Source organism: Lontra canadensis, unplaced genomic scaffold, assembly GCF_010015895.1.
Source record: "Lontra canadensis isolate GAN:19392208 unplaced genomic scaffold, GSC_riverotter_1.0 scaffold2, whole genome shotgun sequence".
NCBI lineage: Eukaryota > Metazoa > Chordata > Mammalia > Carnivora > Mustelidae > Lontra > Lontra canadensis.
Genome location: NW_022630996.1, coordinates 32,906,167 through 32,922,781, shown reverse-complemented (window position 1 = coordinate 32,922,781; position 16,615 = coordinate 32,906,167). Strand labels below are relative to the sequence as shown.

The 16,615-nt window shown below is 39.3% G+C and overlaps 1 protein-coding gene and 1 long non-coding RNA gene across 5 annotated transcripts in view; one reads left to right on the top strand and one right to left on the bottom strand.

Moving 5' to 3' along the window:
- LOC116875745 overlaps positions 1–16,615 on the bottom strand; it is a 104,489-nt gene that overhangs the window by 62,955 nt on the left and 24,919 nt on the right. The gene's annotated exons all lie outside the window — the stretch shown is intronic.
- The window catches only part of GPR141 (G protein-coupled receptor 141), a 52,071-nt gene that overhangs the window by 29,932 nt on the left and 5,524 nt on the right, over positions 1–16,615 (top strand). Inside the window, exon 1 of one of the 4 annotated variants that reach the window (XM_032871360.1) lies at positions 9,808–9,824. The exons of 2 other annotated variants lie outside the window; for them this stretch is intronic. The gene's annotated coding sequence lies outside the window, so the exon portion shown is untranslated. Of the gene's footprint in view, positions 1–9,807; positions 9,825–10,814; positions 10,834–16,615 lie in introns of those variants that run through there. One more of the 4 variants, XM_032871369.1, reaches the window with a different exon arrangement.

Below are 16,615 nucleotides of genomic sequence, written 5' to 3'. Positions count from 1 at the left end.
AGAGAAGTAATAGTATCTGCTTTATGGGATTACTGTAAGGATTATAAGAGAAATGATATGTAAAGTCTAATAAAGGTATAGAGTGTGTTTGCTCTTAATATTTTTCTTTCTGAGGGGCGCCTGGGTGGCTCAGTGGGTTAAAGCCTCTGCCTTCGGCTCAAGTCATGATCCCAGGGTCCTGGGATCGAGCCCCACATCAGGCTCTCTGCTCAGCAGGGAGCCTGCTTCGTCCTCTCTCTCTGCCTGCCTCTCTGCCTACTTGTGATCTCTCTCTGCATCAAATAAATAAATAAAATCTTAAAAAAAATATTTCTCTTTCTGTGTTACACTCTGAGGAGTTTTTTTCATATCTATTATACAGCTCACCAATTTTTATTCTCTTTGTCTAATAGGTCCTTTGAGATGCTGATTCTATAGGGATTTTTTTCACTTTCAAAAGCACAATTTTGGTTATTTTTCAATTGCCTGGTCAGTCTTTTATTCATTTACTTTTTTTATTTCTTTATATTTTTATATTTGCATTGACAGTTGCTTCTGCCAGCTACCTTCCATAAGACATCAAGAAACCCTAGGCCACTTTGAAAATTGCTTATACTGGCTTCTCGTCAATGTGTTGGGAAAACATGTTGAGGGAAGGGATAGAGCGAGTTCTCTGACTTGATAAAGTTGATTTGAAATGACTAAGAAATGAGGGTCTGACAAAAAAGAAACCAAAGCCTGAGGTTGGGAATTCAACTTGAGGTTGAGGCAGTGGCTTTCAATCTTTGGATGCCCACTGGAAATATCTGGAGAGAATTTTAAAAACATGGATGCTTAGGCCCCTCTCCAGAGGGGGAGCCATACATCAATGTTTTTCAAAAGCTTTCCAGGCAATTCAATTTTGTAGCTGGCATCAGTACAAGCACCATGAAACAAAACCTGAAACTGCTCCAGGTGTTCCAAACAGGGAAGGACTGGATGTAGAGAATCAGGTGCTGCAACACCATTGGGAGGGCGGAGAGAAGGAAGGTTAGGGGCAGCTGCTGTATTTTTCCCCCCTCAGAATCTTCAGGAAATATAGCATAGGAATCTCAGAAAACTGCCATTAAAAAATACAACTGCTTGGGGCTCCTGGATGGCTCAGTGGGTTAAAAGTCTCTGCCTTTGGCTCAGATCATGATCCCGGGGTCCTGGCATCGAGCTGCATATTGGGCTCCCTGCTCAGCAGTGAGTCTGCTTCCCCCTCTCTCTCTCTGCCTGCCTCTCTGCCTACTTGTGATCTCTGTCTGTCAAATAAATAGATAAAATCTTAAAAAAAAATACAACTGCTTATGCTCTAAGGAGGGTGACTCAGTGGAAGCCTGAGACCCTCCTCCAGAATGGCTTATCTGCTCTATCCAGAAGCCCCTGGGCCTGCATGCTGTTTACAAAGGAAAGGTCATGACTTCTCTTTTGTCTCACCTTCAAAATGTCACAGGGACACCCCTTATTACTAGGAGCAACTAACTCTAAACTCTGGCCAGGAAGTCTAGAGGATATAGAGAAGCGGCGGGGTGGGGGGCGGAAATGGTACAAATTTTTCAACAGATTGAGAATCACTGGACTAGGAAAGGTAAACTTCCAAAACTCAGAGTACAGGGGGCCTCAGACCCATCAGTGACTCTGAACATCTAAATGCTTCTTAAAGCATTTGTTCAGATTGAAGAAGGCTCAAGGTTAAACTCTCCCAGTAGAGACAATTTTTCTTGATCCTCCAGATTCCTGCAGGTACCAAGAGGAAGTGGGAATATCTTCATCCTCCAATAGTTAGCCCTAACTTTTCTGGCGGGGCTAAAGAATTAAAAAATGAAGGACAAAAGAAGAATATAAGTCAATGTATTAAGGGTAACACTTCAAATCTGATATTCAAATGGAAGGTTTAATGATGAGTAACATGAAAATGGTATTTTTTTTTATAAAAAAGGAAAATGCTTCTGATACAAAAGCTCATATACTTTATTCTTGTTTTTTTTTAAAGCAAGTGATGGTTTGGATTGTGTAGGGGTTCTTTTTAAATTTTTCACATGAATCATAGTGATTGACCATAAACTCTTCAAAGAAACAGGGCATGGATGAAGGAAAATAAGAGATGCATCTTCTCGTGTTGGTGGCTCTTCTGTTCCTTCTTTCTGAGAGCAACCACCCACCTGGTGTGTTCCTTACTTCTCTCTAACTCCCACGGTCTCTCCCTCTTCCTCTTTCTTCCCGTGCTTCCCCAAGCTTCTTCTCTTTTTCTTCCCTTTATCTCCTTCCTGTTAAAGTATCTGGCAGTGGAGATGGGCAGAAATGTGGTTAGATATGTGTGGGGTTTCTCAAGGGTGGGGTAACCTCAGACTCTGTGCCCAGGGCAAAAATACCACCCTAGGGGCAGACAGTGGCACTCTGAACCTCCCAGATCTTCTCCTGTCATACCAATATCGAATGTTTACTGCATGTCAAGATGATCATACTGTGTTTTTAAATATAGTCCTTAGAACCGTGATTTGTACATTTTTAGTAACTTAGTAAACTGTCATTCCAAATTTTCACAACAAACTTGCAAAGCAGTTAATCTTATCATTCCTATATTATAGATGAGGAAATAAAAGCTTAGAGAATAAAGTAACTTGCTCAGTTTCAAATAGCTAATATCCAGATCAAGTGGTACATGTCCCACCAATTCTGAGTTTTCCTGACTATACAAGCTTCCTCCTCCAGTTGTGGCATTATAACTTAAGAAGGACATAACCAGAGTGTCCAAATAGTCTGGCCATATGAGGAAGTAAACCATACCATCTTTGTCACCCTCATTCCTGACTAACATTTAGAGACTGCCATCTCTATACCAAGTCCTTTGATGGGCTTTATATAGATTATCTGCATGCAAGTAAAACAGTACTACATTATGAAATATGCAACATTATAATAATCCAATTTACAGATGAGGAAAATGATAAATGATAAAGGCAGGACTCCAGTGCCAAAGCTTATAATTCTACACTATGCTCATGACCTTACTTACTTGCCTGAAGTAAGTACAGAAGGGTACAGACAGAAGTTGACAGAAAAGAGAAAAGACAGGAATATCGAGTTGATGAAAAAATATCATTAAGAAAGGGAAAAAAATTGACATTGTAAAGCTGCCAAGAACAGACCTATAACTATGGTGGGTTGTTATAGGGAAGTAAACTTATGTAAAATATAGTAAAGAACTTTCCAGCAATTATTTTTATGTAACAATGTTACAGACTGCCTTGCAAGACAAGAGTATGAATTCTACGGTGATGGAAGTGTCTGGATGTGAAAGAAATTTCCTAAAGTGAAAAGAACGTTGGAGTGTGTATGACCTCTTAGGTAATATGTTACCTCTAAGAGGTTTTGGATCTGGGAGTTAGCTTATTTAAACCCTCACAGCAGCCCAGCAGGTTCAAGGATGTAATTTTGTAAGTGGCCATAGTAAAGCATGATGAGGAAAAATGGCTGAATTTGAATCTTGTCTCTGATCCATTCATAACTTAGAGGCTTATAAAGATTCTTTTTATAGCATATCTCATTTTTCATCCAAATGACCTTGAGATAGAGTTCTTACTAATCGATATTTTTAACTGAGCCAAGGAAAACTACATTAGATACACAGGTGATAACACCAATCCGGAGTGTATCTATGGCTGCTGTTTTGTTTCTATCATCAGTTATTAACATCAGGCAATGAAGAAGTACAGGGCAATTTTGCATGGTGAAGAAATATTAACACTAGTGTTTAAAAATTTTTATGATTATGAAAATAGTATTATTATTACAAAAATTTTTACAAAAAACACTGAAAAACTATACAGAAAGAAATTAAAATCATTTGTAATCTAACCACCAAACTACTCTTAAATATTTGATATAGTCGTTCTCAGTAAATACATATATTCAGATTATGTAGAGAACAGTATATAAACAGTCTTGTCTTCTTTATCACTTTTTTTTAATTTTACTTAAGCATCATTTCAGAGGCTTAATACATCATATGCATGTAGCATAATTAAGCAATTAAACTGTAAGCATAACTATAGTTAACAGTCTTTTTTGCGTCTAGTCTGTACGTTTTGCTGATATTGCTGTTAATAATTCCTAGAAGAGGGATTACTGCCTCAAAGAGCATGATTACTATTTGTGACCTAGTCTTCGATTGTCAAATTGACTTCTGGAAATGTGGGGCTGATTTCAACTCTAACGAACAGTGGCACCTCATCTTTGCCATCGTGACTGACGACAGTCGTGATATTTTACCTCACTAATTTTATAGATGAAAAAGATTTTTCCATTTTAATTTTCACTTATTTGAAAACCATTGATGGCAGGTCACTTTACCTTGTAAACACAGCTCATTAAGGGCACAGATAAAAGAAGCATCTGTATGCTGGCGAGGATGTGGAGAAAGGGGAACCCTCCTACACTGTTGGTGGGAATGCAAGCTGGTGCAGCCACTCTGGAAAACAGCATGGAGGTTCCTCAAAATGTTGAAAATAGAAATACCCTATGACCCAGCAATTGCACTGCTGGGTATTTACCCTAAAGATACAAACGTAGTGATCCGAAGGGGAACATGCACCCGAATGTTTATAGCAGCAATGTCTACAATAGCCAAACTATGGAAAGAACCTAGATGTCCCTCAACAGATAAATGGATAAAGAAGATGTGGTATATATACACAACGGAATACTATGCAGCCATCAAAAGAAATGAAATCTTGCCATTTGCGACGATGTGGATGGAACTAGAGGGTATCATGCTTAGCAAAATAAGTCAATCGGAGAAAGACAACTATCATATGATCTCCCTGATATGAGGAAGTGGAGATGCAAGATGGGGGGGTTAAGAGGGTAGAAGAAGAATAAGTGAAACAAGATGGGATTGGGAGGGAGACAAACCATAAGTGACTCTTAATCTCACAAAACAAACTGAGGGTTGCTAGGGGGAGGGTGGTTGGGAGAGGGTGGTGGGGTTATGGACCTTGGGGAGGGTATGTGCTATGGTTAGTGCTGTGAAGTGTGTAAACCTGGCGATTCACATACCTGTACCCCTGGGGATAAAAATACATTATATGTTTATTTAAAAAAAAAAAAAGAAGCATCTGTAAAGGGCAGTCTTAAACTACGTGTTTCTGCCAATGCCAAGGTAAAGATCAGATCGCCACAAGTAACTCCCAGTGGGCATGGTAGATGCCTCGGGGCTAAAGGAGAGGGAGGCCCGGGAACTGAATGTGGGAGGAGGGAGCAGAGCCGCAGGGACTCAAATGTGTCTGTTATTTGTCAACTGGCCTCTCTTTCTTCTACTTGAGGTATTTCTTACTGAGTGAACATTTTGAGAGCCTGTTGTGTGCATGAACATTCGCTCAGCACTTGTTGCACAGCAGGGATTCTCTGTTCACAAAGCCCTCTCTGCAGAGGGGAAAACAAGGATGGGTTCTCAGTACAGAAAGTGAGAGCACTTGGTGATCTGGAGGGACCCCCACTGGCAATGTTTTCTTTGGAGGCATTGAATTTAACCACATTCACTCTTCATAATAGAAAATGGAAGTATATCTATGCTTCATTGTTTGTCTGGGGGAAGGGATGTTTTCTGTCCTTATTCTTTTCTTTTCAAATTACCGATTAAAAATGCCATTATAGAAAAATTGAAATACACAGCACAACAGGGAGCAATGAACCCCCATGTACCCATTATCCAGCTACACTCAGCTACCAGCTTGTCTAGGATATAACAAGAAGGTATTTTTGTTTTGCTTACACATTTTATATTGCTGTTTACTAGGTATATAGCTGCATGATTTATTTTTCCTCCTCAGTTTCAGAATTCCATATCTGCTTAGTCAAATATTCCATATGTTTATTGTAACTACTGGTGTCTTAGTTTCTTTAGGGGGAGAGTGGGGATAGCTTACCATATGATCTGGCTCTCAAAAATAATCTTTTATACTGGGTCAGTCATGAATCAAAATGGGAAAAAAAATGAAAAAGGGGGAGAGAATGATCCTGACAGAGCTCCAAAGGCTCTAGTGACATCATCCAAGTGGACCCCTTCATTTTGCGAACAGATACCTCAGGGACAGAGAGGTGACTTGCTCAAGGTGAATTAAGCCAGTGGTTCTCAAATATTAATATGGTCAAGGATCCTCTGGAGGACTTGTTTAAAAATTGATCACTGAGCCTCAGTCTAGAGATTCTGAGTTAGTCGGTCTGGGTGGGTCCCTGGTGAAGTCAATGCTGCCAGTGCATGGATGAACCTTGAGGGGCACCGATCTAGAGTTTTCCTGATAAATGTCCAAAGTGAGCATCTTCTTGGCTACAGCTCTGTTAAGAGCACAGAAGAACTCACTGTGAGCTCTCTGGAAAAGCACTGTGAACACGTGCTGCAAAAATCAAGTCATGGGATGCGGAGCAGGTAAATTGTGAGTTGGCTCAGTAGTTTTCCTCCCCCAGTCTACTTGGTGTCTTCAAATTTTCATGACAGATCAATTCCTCTAGGTTAACTCCTTCTTTTAAAAATCAGATTCTTAAAAAAAAAAAAAAATTCTACCTCTGCTGGCAAATTAAGCCACTGATTTCAATTTAAGCCTGTTTTAAACACCACCAGAAATTTTATGTGAGTCTCCTATTGTAGGAAACCTCTGAAATCTCACAGCTTCTGCCTGTATCCCTTATTTTGCCTTAAATACTTTCTGCAGGATATGGTTAGACATTCTTGAACAAGGAGTGATCTAGAAAACTAGGTATCCTAGAGATGCAAATTCCCAACTCCAGATAAATGATATAGGATTTACCTAAATAATAGCCTCAACATTTGATTAAATGCAGCCAGAAGTGTCAGAGGTTTGGAAATCTCGGCCCTCTGTGTATGGTAAAAATGGATGACAGATAGCCCAAAAGGCAGGATAAATACTTTCACTTCATAACAACTCAGCAATCTCAGAATAACTGCCTTATGTTATAATAAGCTCCCCTTATTCAAGTTTCCAGAGGCTTTGTGTCACAAGGTTCTACAAGCTTTGGGACATAAGAGAGGAATAACTGAGTTCCTGCTTATAGTCCCATTGATACCAGTGACTTATCTATGGCCATATTCACTAGGCCTGTGGTAATAGGTGCGTATGCTATTGTATGGAGGAGAAAGACCTAAGGGTTAGTACTGGTAATTTCGAGTCTCAGATTACTCACATGTTTTACCTTGGGGAGTGGGTAAGATAGGTACTAAAAAGCATGGGAAAAACAAAAATGAAAAGGGTAATAGGGTGATCAATTTTGCACACTTGATACTATCTTTGTTTGGACCACAAAAACTATACGCCATTCACCTTCATACCACCTTTCTCTGCTTCTCTAGATAATGTATCAAGTCATAAATCAAAGGATTTAAAAAAAAACATATTTGACACCTGAAAGATGGTAAACCACTGTTTTCCATCCCTTCTGATGGCAATGAGTCAGCAGATAGGGACACTGCCTTAAAAAACAAGATACCTGGGGGCGCCTGGGTGGCTCAGCGGGTTAAAGCCTCTGTCTTCAGCTCAGGTCATGATCCCAGGGTCCTGGGATCAAGCCCCACATCGGGCACTCTGCTCAGCGGGAGCCTGCTTCCTCCTCTCTCTCTGCCTGCTTCTCTGCCTATTTGTGATCTCTGTCAAATAAATATATAAAATCTTTAAAAAAAAAAAAAGAGCAGTAAGACTATTTAAAAAAAAAACAACAAAAAAACCCCCACAAGATACCTCTTAAGAATAGTGGATTCAGTTAGCTACGGCCAGCAAAATGCTGTGTAATAAGTCATTCCCAAGACTCAGTAACATAAAAAAGCAATTGTTTATCTTTATGGACCTATGTGTTGGCTGAGAGTCACCCAGTTGATCTAGGCTTAGTGGGGCGGCTCTGCAGATCTCGGTTCAGCTTGCTCCTTCATCTGGTGTCTGCTGACTGAAGCTGGGCTCTGTTGGATAGTTTAGTTCCACTCTATGTATCTTTCGTCATCCTCCTGGGATGACGGGCTAGCCCAGCACGTTCTTTTCATGGTAATGGCAAAGGCACAGGGAATATGCAGAATTACTACCTCTTAAGGTCTAAGCTCAAAACTGGCACACTGTCACTTTAACCTTAGCCTATTTGCCAAAACACATCACCTGCCCAAACATAAAGTCAGGGTGGCTGGAAATACAGGCTGTTCCTGCAGTGGGAAGGATTGCAAAGTCCATGTCGAAGGGTGTGCACATGGGATGGGAGTGTGAAGAATTAGGCAAATAATGCCCCTGCCACAAATATATATATATATATATAACCATTAAATTCTGATCCTAATCTGTAATACTTTCCTATGGGTAAGCTGTTAAGAAATACTTCAGCTAATGTATCCAAGGAGCTCTTGTTTAGATTTCTCTTCCTTTTTTGCTGTTTAGGTTCTCTAAATTTTTTCTGCTTTCCACATGGTGCCAATGTTACACTTGTCTGTGTAGAGCCTTATTAGTCAATGAAAGTTCCCAACGCTATAGCCTCAAATGCTCCATCACTCTAAGTATGTGCCATCTTCAAGACATGCTCTCTTGATGCTAAATAACCTCCAATTCATGGCTCAAAGTATATATTTACATGACTGAAACTTTCAGTGTAAAGTAAACTTGCTGTGTAATTTCAGCAACCATTTATTAACAATTTCCTAATGCAAGACTCTTTGTTGTCTCATTTAACAATTCTGTAATATTGATAGTATAATTCCTATTATACAAATCAGTGAACTGAGCTCAGGGAGACTGAATAAATAGCTTAAAGATGAAATTAGTAATAGCATCAGAATTCAAATATGGCTGTATTCAGCTGCAAAACCAATAGTTTTCCTATTATTTTCTGCATGGCTCTTGTTTCATTCCCCATATCCAACCCCCTACCACCTACCTCAACCTGGATTTCTAGATTTTCCTATGAGATACAGTGAGGAGTAGGTTTTATGCCATTGTTTTGGTGGCAAATGTTGGTGGAGACACTTTCTATTCTCTTGAGAGCCCACGAGTGTGGCAGGATATGTATTATTATCCTCTTTAATGCTGAGAGGGCTAATACTTTGAACGAAAGAAATTTATACAGTTAATAAGTGGCAGAGCTGGGACTGAGGCTCAGGCTGTCTTTCTCTTACATCACTTAAATGACTACACTTAATCACAGTAATTGAAAGAATGACAATGTGCATTTTTGGTAATAGAACTAGCCAGTTAACTTGACTCCAAAGGACTGTATTTTCCATAAGGCTCTAGGAGAATCTAAACAAGAGAATAGTAGTCCTTGAATTACAATAAAATAATTAAAAATATCTTGTGAGAAGAGAGTTACCATGCAGTCTTACAGTCAACTAAGTTCTAGAGTGTAAGATTTATAACAGGATTCTTTAATAACTTGGGACTCTTGGTAACTAATTGCTGGTTACATAACTTCTTAAACATTCAGGTTATAGAATAATCCAAAAAGAAGCCAAGCAAACTTGAATTTACCCAAATAATCTCAAAGAAATCAATTTCCAATGAACATTTTTTTAATGTACAGATCTAGTCCAAGGAATCAAGAATTTACTTTTCTTTGTGTTTTGATCTGCCAATTTTTTTTTATTTTTTTAAAGATTTTTTTTTAATTTATTTATTTGACAGACAGAGATCACAAGTAGGTAGAGAGGCAGACAGAGAGAGAGAGAAGAGGAAGCAGGCTCCCTGCGGAGCAGACAGCCCGATGTGGGGCTCGATCCCAGGACCCTGGGATCATGACCTGAGCCGAAGGCAGAGGCTTTAACCCACTGAGCCACCCAGGTGCCCCTTGATCTGCCAATTTTTAAAAAAAAATATTTTATTTATTTATTTGACAGAGAACACAACTAGGCAGAGAGACAGGCAGAGAGAGAGAGGAGGAAGCAGGCTCCCCGCTGAGCAGAGAGCCCAACGTGGGGCTTGATCCCAGGACCCTGAGACCATGACCTGAGTGGAAGGCAGAGGCTTAACCCACTGAGCCACACAGGCACACTTTGATCTGCCATTTTTGTAGCAGGCAATGTTGCGCCATGGTTGGTTCCTCTGATGTGTAGAAACAGGATGTAAGCTGTTACCTTATTTGCAGTGGCTTGCCATTTATTTCTGTCTCAAGCATTAGGAGTTTTGCAAAACTCAGTGAGTCCTGATTTGGGTTAGTTTTACCCTCATGAATGCTGAAAGATGACGTTTCTTTCCTGAGCATTATTTATCTTACCCCAAGTTCTACAAAACATGTTATTACAAGAATTTTTCATTATTGATGTATTTCAGTTTTTTTTAATTTGTTTTTTTTTTTTTAAAGACTTCTAGATGTGGAGGAAAAGAATGAGAGATTGAGATTTATGGGGTAGCTGCACAGTGTCTAGCCCCATGCTGGGTGCTTTACATAATTTGTCTCTTTATTGGTCCCATATTACAGAAGAGGAAATAATGGCATTTTTATTAATGTAAACTGAAGAGGACTCTAACTTTTATGTTGTTGTTACCAGACACTGATGGGCTCAAAATTTGGATATTTCCTCTGGTTCTTTTCTATTAGAACATATTTCCTACATTAGATACTTAACCGTGTCTGTTGCCAAGCGGTATCAACATATACGTTGACTGCAGAACTTCTAAGTTTCAAATATACATAATTCACCCTCTAAAACAAGAGAATTTGCTTTTGCCCATCATTCCCAGAAAGAGTCCAGAAGTTCTTGGGGCACCTAGGTGGCTCAGGTGGTTAAGCAACCAACTCTTAATTTCGGCTCAGGTCATGATCTCAGGGTCATGTCGGCTCTGTGCTCAGGTAGGAGACTGCTTCTCTTCCTCTCCCTTTGCCCCTCCACATGTTCTCTCTCTCTCTCTCAAATAAATAAATCTTAAAAAAAAACTACATTATGTGAAAAAAATTTTTAAATCTTTAAACAAATAAAAAAGTAAATAAAAAAAAGAAAAAGAGTCCTGAAATTCTTTCCAACTGGACCAATTTGGGTCATATATCCATCTTGAACCAATAATTGTGATTAGGTGTGAGTTCGGAAATGAAATGTTCCGCTTAGTTTACCTTAGCCTAGGATTATAGAGTCCCATCTTTGGAGTTGGATATGCAGTCAACTTCTTCAGAATGACATAGATTCTGAAATGGAAATGGTGGGTTTTGAGGAACACAGAACTAGAGTTTCAGGAGGGAGGTAAATGCAACCATCCACATTATTCATTCTTTCAATGAATCATGTAGACAACAAACTGTCTTCCTAAGGACCATGGGGAAAACTATAAAAAAATTAAACGTAATTCCCTCCTGAGGTGTCTATATATTTATTATGGAGAGGGAGGAACTAAATTAATAACTAGAATAAAACTTGAAATGATAAGAAACAAAAGCAGTAAAACTATTGAGGTTGGAAAGATAATTACTTTTCTGGAGGAATAACAGAAAATTCTTGAAAGACTTGGAAGATGACTTAGAACATAAAGGACTAGTTGGCCATGTGTGATATGTTGCTGGGATAAATCAGGACACAGGAAAAAATAAGCTTTTTTTAGAGAATAGGATGGACACAAAGACTAGAATAAATAATAGCCAGGGCTTTGGTAGAAATGTAGCACCCTGAAGAAAAAATATTACCCTATTTCACTGTTTTATTTGGGATTAGTTTCTTATAAAGATGGTCAAAAAATAAGCATGTGGATGAAAGTATAATTTCTTATTGGCTGAAAAGTAGTAAATTCTGTATTCTTTAGTGAATTAGTTCTACTGTTCAGGAAGTCAGCGTACTACAAATTATATTTCTTTGTTTAAATAGTTCCCTTCTTGAGAATTTTTTTCTTTTCTTCTCTTTTCTTTCCTTTTTTTTTTTTTTTTTTTTTTTTTTTTTAAGGAGAGAGCAAGCAAGTGAGAATGAGCAGTGGGTGGAGAGGGTCAGAGGGAGAAGGAGAGAGAGGATCTTAAACAGACTCCATGTCTAGTGCAGAGCCCAAAGCAAGGCCTGATCTCACAACCCTAATATCATGACCTGAGCCAAAATAAAGAGCTGGATGCTTGACTGACTGAATCACTCAGATACCCCAAGAATTTCTATTTCTGAATGAAATCTCAACTTTACTTATTTGCTTGTATCTCATATGTTATAAAAGAGGATGTAAAGTTGTTGAACTCAAGCCATGTATCCAAACATTAAAGTGAAGGCCTTCCCTTATAGACTGGAGATTGATAAAGTGCTTCCCATAGGGCCCAGGGTGTTATAGACATTTACTAGAGTCTAGCTCTATATAAGGTGCCCAGGAAGATTAGCGGAAGGCTCCCTAGCCAGTGAGCCTACATTTTCCATGATGGATGTCATTCAAAGGGAATAAGGATATGTCCAAACCGTGGGGTGTCTGATTCTAGAGGGACCTTCCTAATTATGTGTCTGACTATGGTTAACATCTATGTCATTTCTTTTTTTTTTTTTAAAGATTTTATTTATTTATTTGAAACACAGAGAGAGAGAGAGATCACAAGTATGCAGAGAGGCAGGCATAGAGAGAGAGAGGAGAAAGCAGGCTCCCCGCTGAGCAGAGAGCCCGATGTGGGCCTCGATCCCAGGACCCTGAGATCATGACCTGAGCCGAAGGCAGAGGCTTAACCCACTGAGCCACCCAGGCGCCCATCTATGTCATTTCTTAAATACAGAATAACCCTGAGCAGGGAATGTGACCAGAAAATGTAGATTGAGGCCTCGTGAGAATGAGAAGCTGCTTTCAAATCTATGAAAGGGAAAAGCTAAGTTTCTTTCCTCTAGTCTAGAGCATATGGTCTAAAACAGAACCAATAAAAAGAGAAATACAAATATATCTGTCACCTTCCTTCTCCCCTAATTAAGTAGATTGAGGACATCTCTGAACAACCAGGCCTAGATAATTAAAGCCTACACAGAGTTTGTACATTTGCTGATCGATGTGTTCAGGCTGTAATGAAGACAATGGTGTTGTTCATTAAACAAACCTTTCCAAGTTTGTTGTCTGTCTTTCATGGCTCATATGAGTCCATCTCTGGACATTCCCTATTTTCTCCTTCTCTCCCTGACTCTGTCTACCAAATCCTTTCTATCCTTTAATTAATTCCATTTCAAAAGCAGCCTCTCCTGTGAAGCCTTTCTGGGTTTCTCCTTCTCCCAGTTTGGCTTGTTCTCTCACTACTCTGCTCTCAAGACACTCTCTCCTTCTACCTTCATGTACTCTACTACATATATCTGCCTCCTGTATAGATGATAAGCTGCTTGAGGGCAGGATGATGTTTAATTTGTGCTGCTCATTCATTATTATATAATCTTTATACACCTCTTGGGAAAACATATACATCTCAAATAAAATTGTTTAAAGGTAATACACCAGGAAATAGGTCTTTGCCCTCATAGCTTTGCAATGTATTGCTTCTTCTCTTTGAGATGAGATTGAAAGTTGAAAGTTGCCATCATTAAAAGGTTATACCTAGTAAGGGAAATGAGAAGCCTTAAATTCAACAAATACTCAACAAAATATTCCATGTTTACTACGAACCTAGCATCATTCTAGTAAGAGACTAACAGTCATGATCACTGCCCTCATGGGAGATTCTAGTCTAGTGAGGGGAAAGATCAATCAATTTACAAAATAACAGGCACATTTACAGTTAGACATTGTATTAAATGTTATGAAGAAAGGGAATGGTGATTCAGGATAAAATAAAAGCTTTGGAGAAAATGAGGTTTAGAAATTCATTTCTGCTGATGAGCCTTGATGTGAAATAAATGGAATGACGACATGCATTCATGGAACTTCTTGACAAAGCCTCTCTTAGGCAAAGGAAACATGACTTTTGCCCTAAACAGGAATGAGAGAGGAATTGACTCTAGATCCTCATCCACATAAGTGTGGATTCTTCTGAGATAATAAGGTGATAGAGAATATGAAAATACTTCAAGGATTTTAAGTTTCAAATGCCCACCAAAAGCATGGAATTTGGAGATACAGTACCTTAAGCAGAGTTCAGATTCACAAAACTCTTCTATTTTAGGTTTTCCTGATAGGTTTTGTGGGAGACATTACAGGGACATGAAGAATAAGCTTTACTATTTGTAGGGACTTCTACTACTTCTCACACTCCTAGTAGAGGGCTGTGCCCCAGCTGTTCAGCTCTTTATCCAGAGATTCCTGGGTAAAGGGCAGCAGACACTTGCAGATACCAGCCCCTTGTGCCTATCAATAGCTACAGATGGTCTTTCCTGGAACAGATCTCTCTGGGGTTGAGCAGCTGGCCAAGGCCTACCATAACAATCTCTCAGTATGATTTTCAGTCTCAAAAAGGTGGGGGGAGGTTGAGGACTTAATAGTTCAAAAAGCAAAAAGGAATTAAGAAAGGGGCTCAAGAATCTAACTTTAGGACATATTAAATTTTGGTAGTTAAATTTTAATGCAGTTTTTTTTTTCTATTATATTGCAATCTGGTGAAATGATTCTCAAACATTTATTGACTTTAGAGAATATGGAGTGGACCTATTTTAATTACTTCTCTAAGTTTTCTGCTAGTATTCAATTAATTGTCTTTAAATATTCCGGTCACAAGATATACACAAGTGCACTGGAGAAACAAAGCAGAGATGGAATGTCCACTTTTTTGTCCAGGAGGACTTCTGTACTACTGCAACCCAGTGAAGTGACACTCCATATCTGGGCTTCCATGCTGCCACATGTTAGCTGAGTGACCTTGGGAAAGTTACTTAACTCTCCTGAGTCTCAATTTCTTTTCTTTTATTTTCTTCCTTCCTTCCTTTCTTTATTCCTTTCCTTCTTTCTTTCCTTTCCTTTTCCTTCTATCCTTCCTTCTTTTATTTTCTTCCTTCCTTTCTTTCTTCCTTCCTTCCTTCCTCTTCTTTCTTTCTCTTCTCTCTCTCTTTCTTTCTTCCTAGATTCATTTGAGAGTGAGAGAAAGCGCATGCACAGGGGGAAGGGCAGAGGGAGAGGGAGAGAATGCTCAACCCGACTTCCTCCTGAGTGCAGAGCCCTGGGTAGGGCTTGATCCCAGGACCCCGAGATCATGACTTGAGCCAGAATCAAGAATTGGTTGCTTAGCCAACTGAGTCATCCCCTGAGGCTCAATTTCTTCATCTGATATTTGGGATAAAAATTACCCATGCCCTAGACTTCTTGGGAGGATTATAAGTAATGTATGTGAAATTTCCATCATAGTGCCAAGAAGGGAGGCAGGGCAGCTATCCTTACCAGCAAACTGTTGAATAGACATGTTCACTGTTGATAAGAAAGCATAAATTTAGAGGTACCTGGGACTAAAGAAGGGAGAAGGATGAGCTATTTAGCTAATTTCTGGCTTCATTTCAGGGGGAAAGGATGGGTATGAAACATAAGGAAAAACTGAGACAAGAGTGATAAGCACTATGAAGAAAATGACTGGGGTAGTGCTTGTCCTCTCATACTGAATGAATCTGCCCACAGTCCCATCTGTTCAGAGTGCAGCAGGAGGAGTGAATCAAGGAATGGAGTGGGAAGCAAAGAAGAATGAAGCGTAAGGTCAAAGGGACCAGGCCTTTTATCATGGGCATGGCCGGGTCATCCACTGGCACTACGGCCACTGAGCTGTCTAACCAGGGACCTGTGAGTGACACTTCTTTCCTCTGCTCCCAACCGGAAAGCAGTCCATTGCTTAGCATCACTGACTCTTTCTTCATTCTTTGTCTTGTCAATAATGATTCTCAGTCAATAATGAGGCTCAGTTCAGATAGTTTCTTTTTCTAATTAATGACTTTATTGAGATATGATCCCTAAACCACAAAATTCACTATTTTAAATTGTACAATTCAGTCAGTGTTAGTATATTCACAGAGATGCATGCAGTTCCTTTTTTAAGTAATCCAAGAAAGGAACACTATAATGTATATTGATTATGATTTCAGATGTGTCTGGACTTGTTTCCTTTTTTTTTTTTTTTAAGATTTTATTTATTTATTTGAGAGAGAGACAGTGAGAGAGAGCATGAGTGAGAAGGTCAGAGGGAGAAGCAGACTCCCCTGGAGCCGGGAGCCCGATGCGGGACTCGATCCGGGAGCTCCGGGATCATGACCTGAGCCAAAGGCAGTCGTCCAACCAACTGAGCCACCCAGGCGCCCCTGGACTTGTTTCCTTTTTAAACTTATCTATTTACCATGTTCTTAGTTTGCTTTATTTTTTCCTTCCTTCTTTTGCTTAGATTTATTGGCTTTACTGAATTTCATTTTCCCTTATAATTTATAAGCCATACCAACTTCTACTCACCAAGTGACCATTCTTAATTTTCACCAACAGTTTAAATTCGCATTTTTTGGTTTCTCCAAGCCCAGAGTCTTTGATTTTGTTTACTTTGGGGTCAAATTCCCTGAAGTGGTACCAACTTGCACCAATCTTTATGATATTTAAACTTAATCAGCACAATAGCCTGCTAATGGCATCACTCTTTTTATCTTGCCCTCCACTAATCTTTTCCCCAGTAAAACCAAAACACAGCTTTTGGAATTGAAATACTAAATGGCATTTTATATTTTAAAATTTGCATCTCTTATAATTTTCAGGATAAA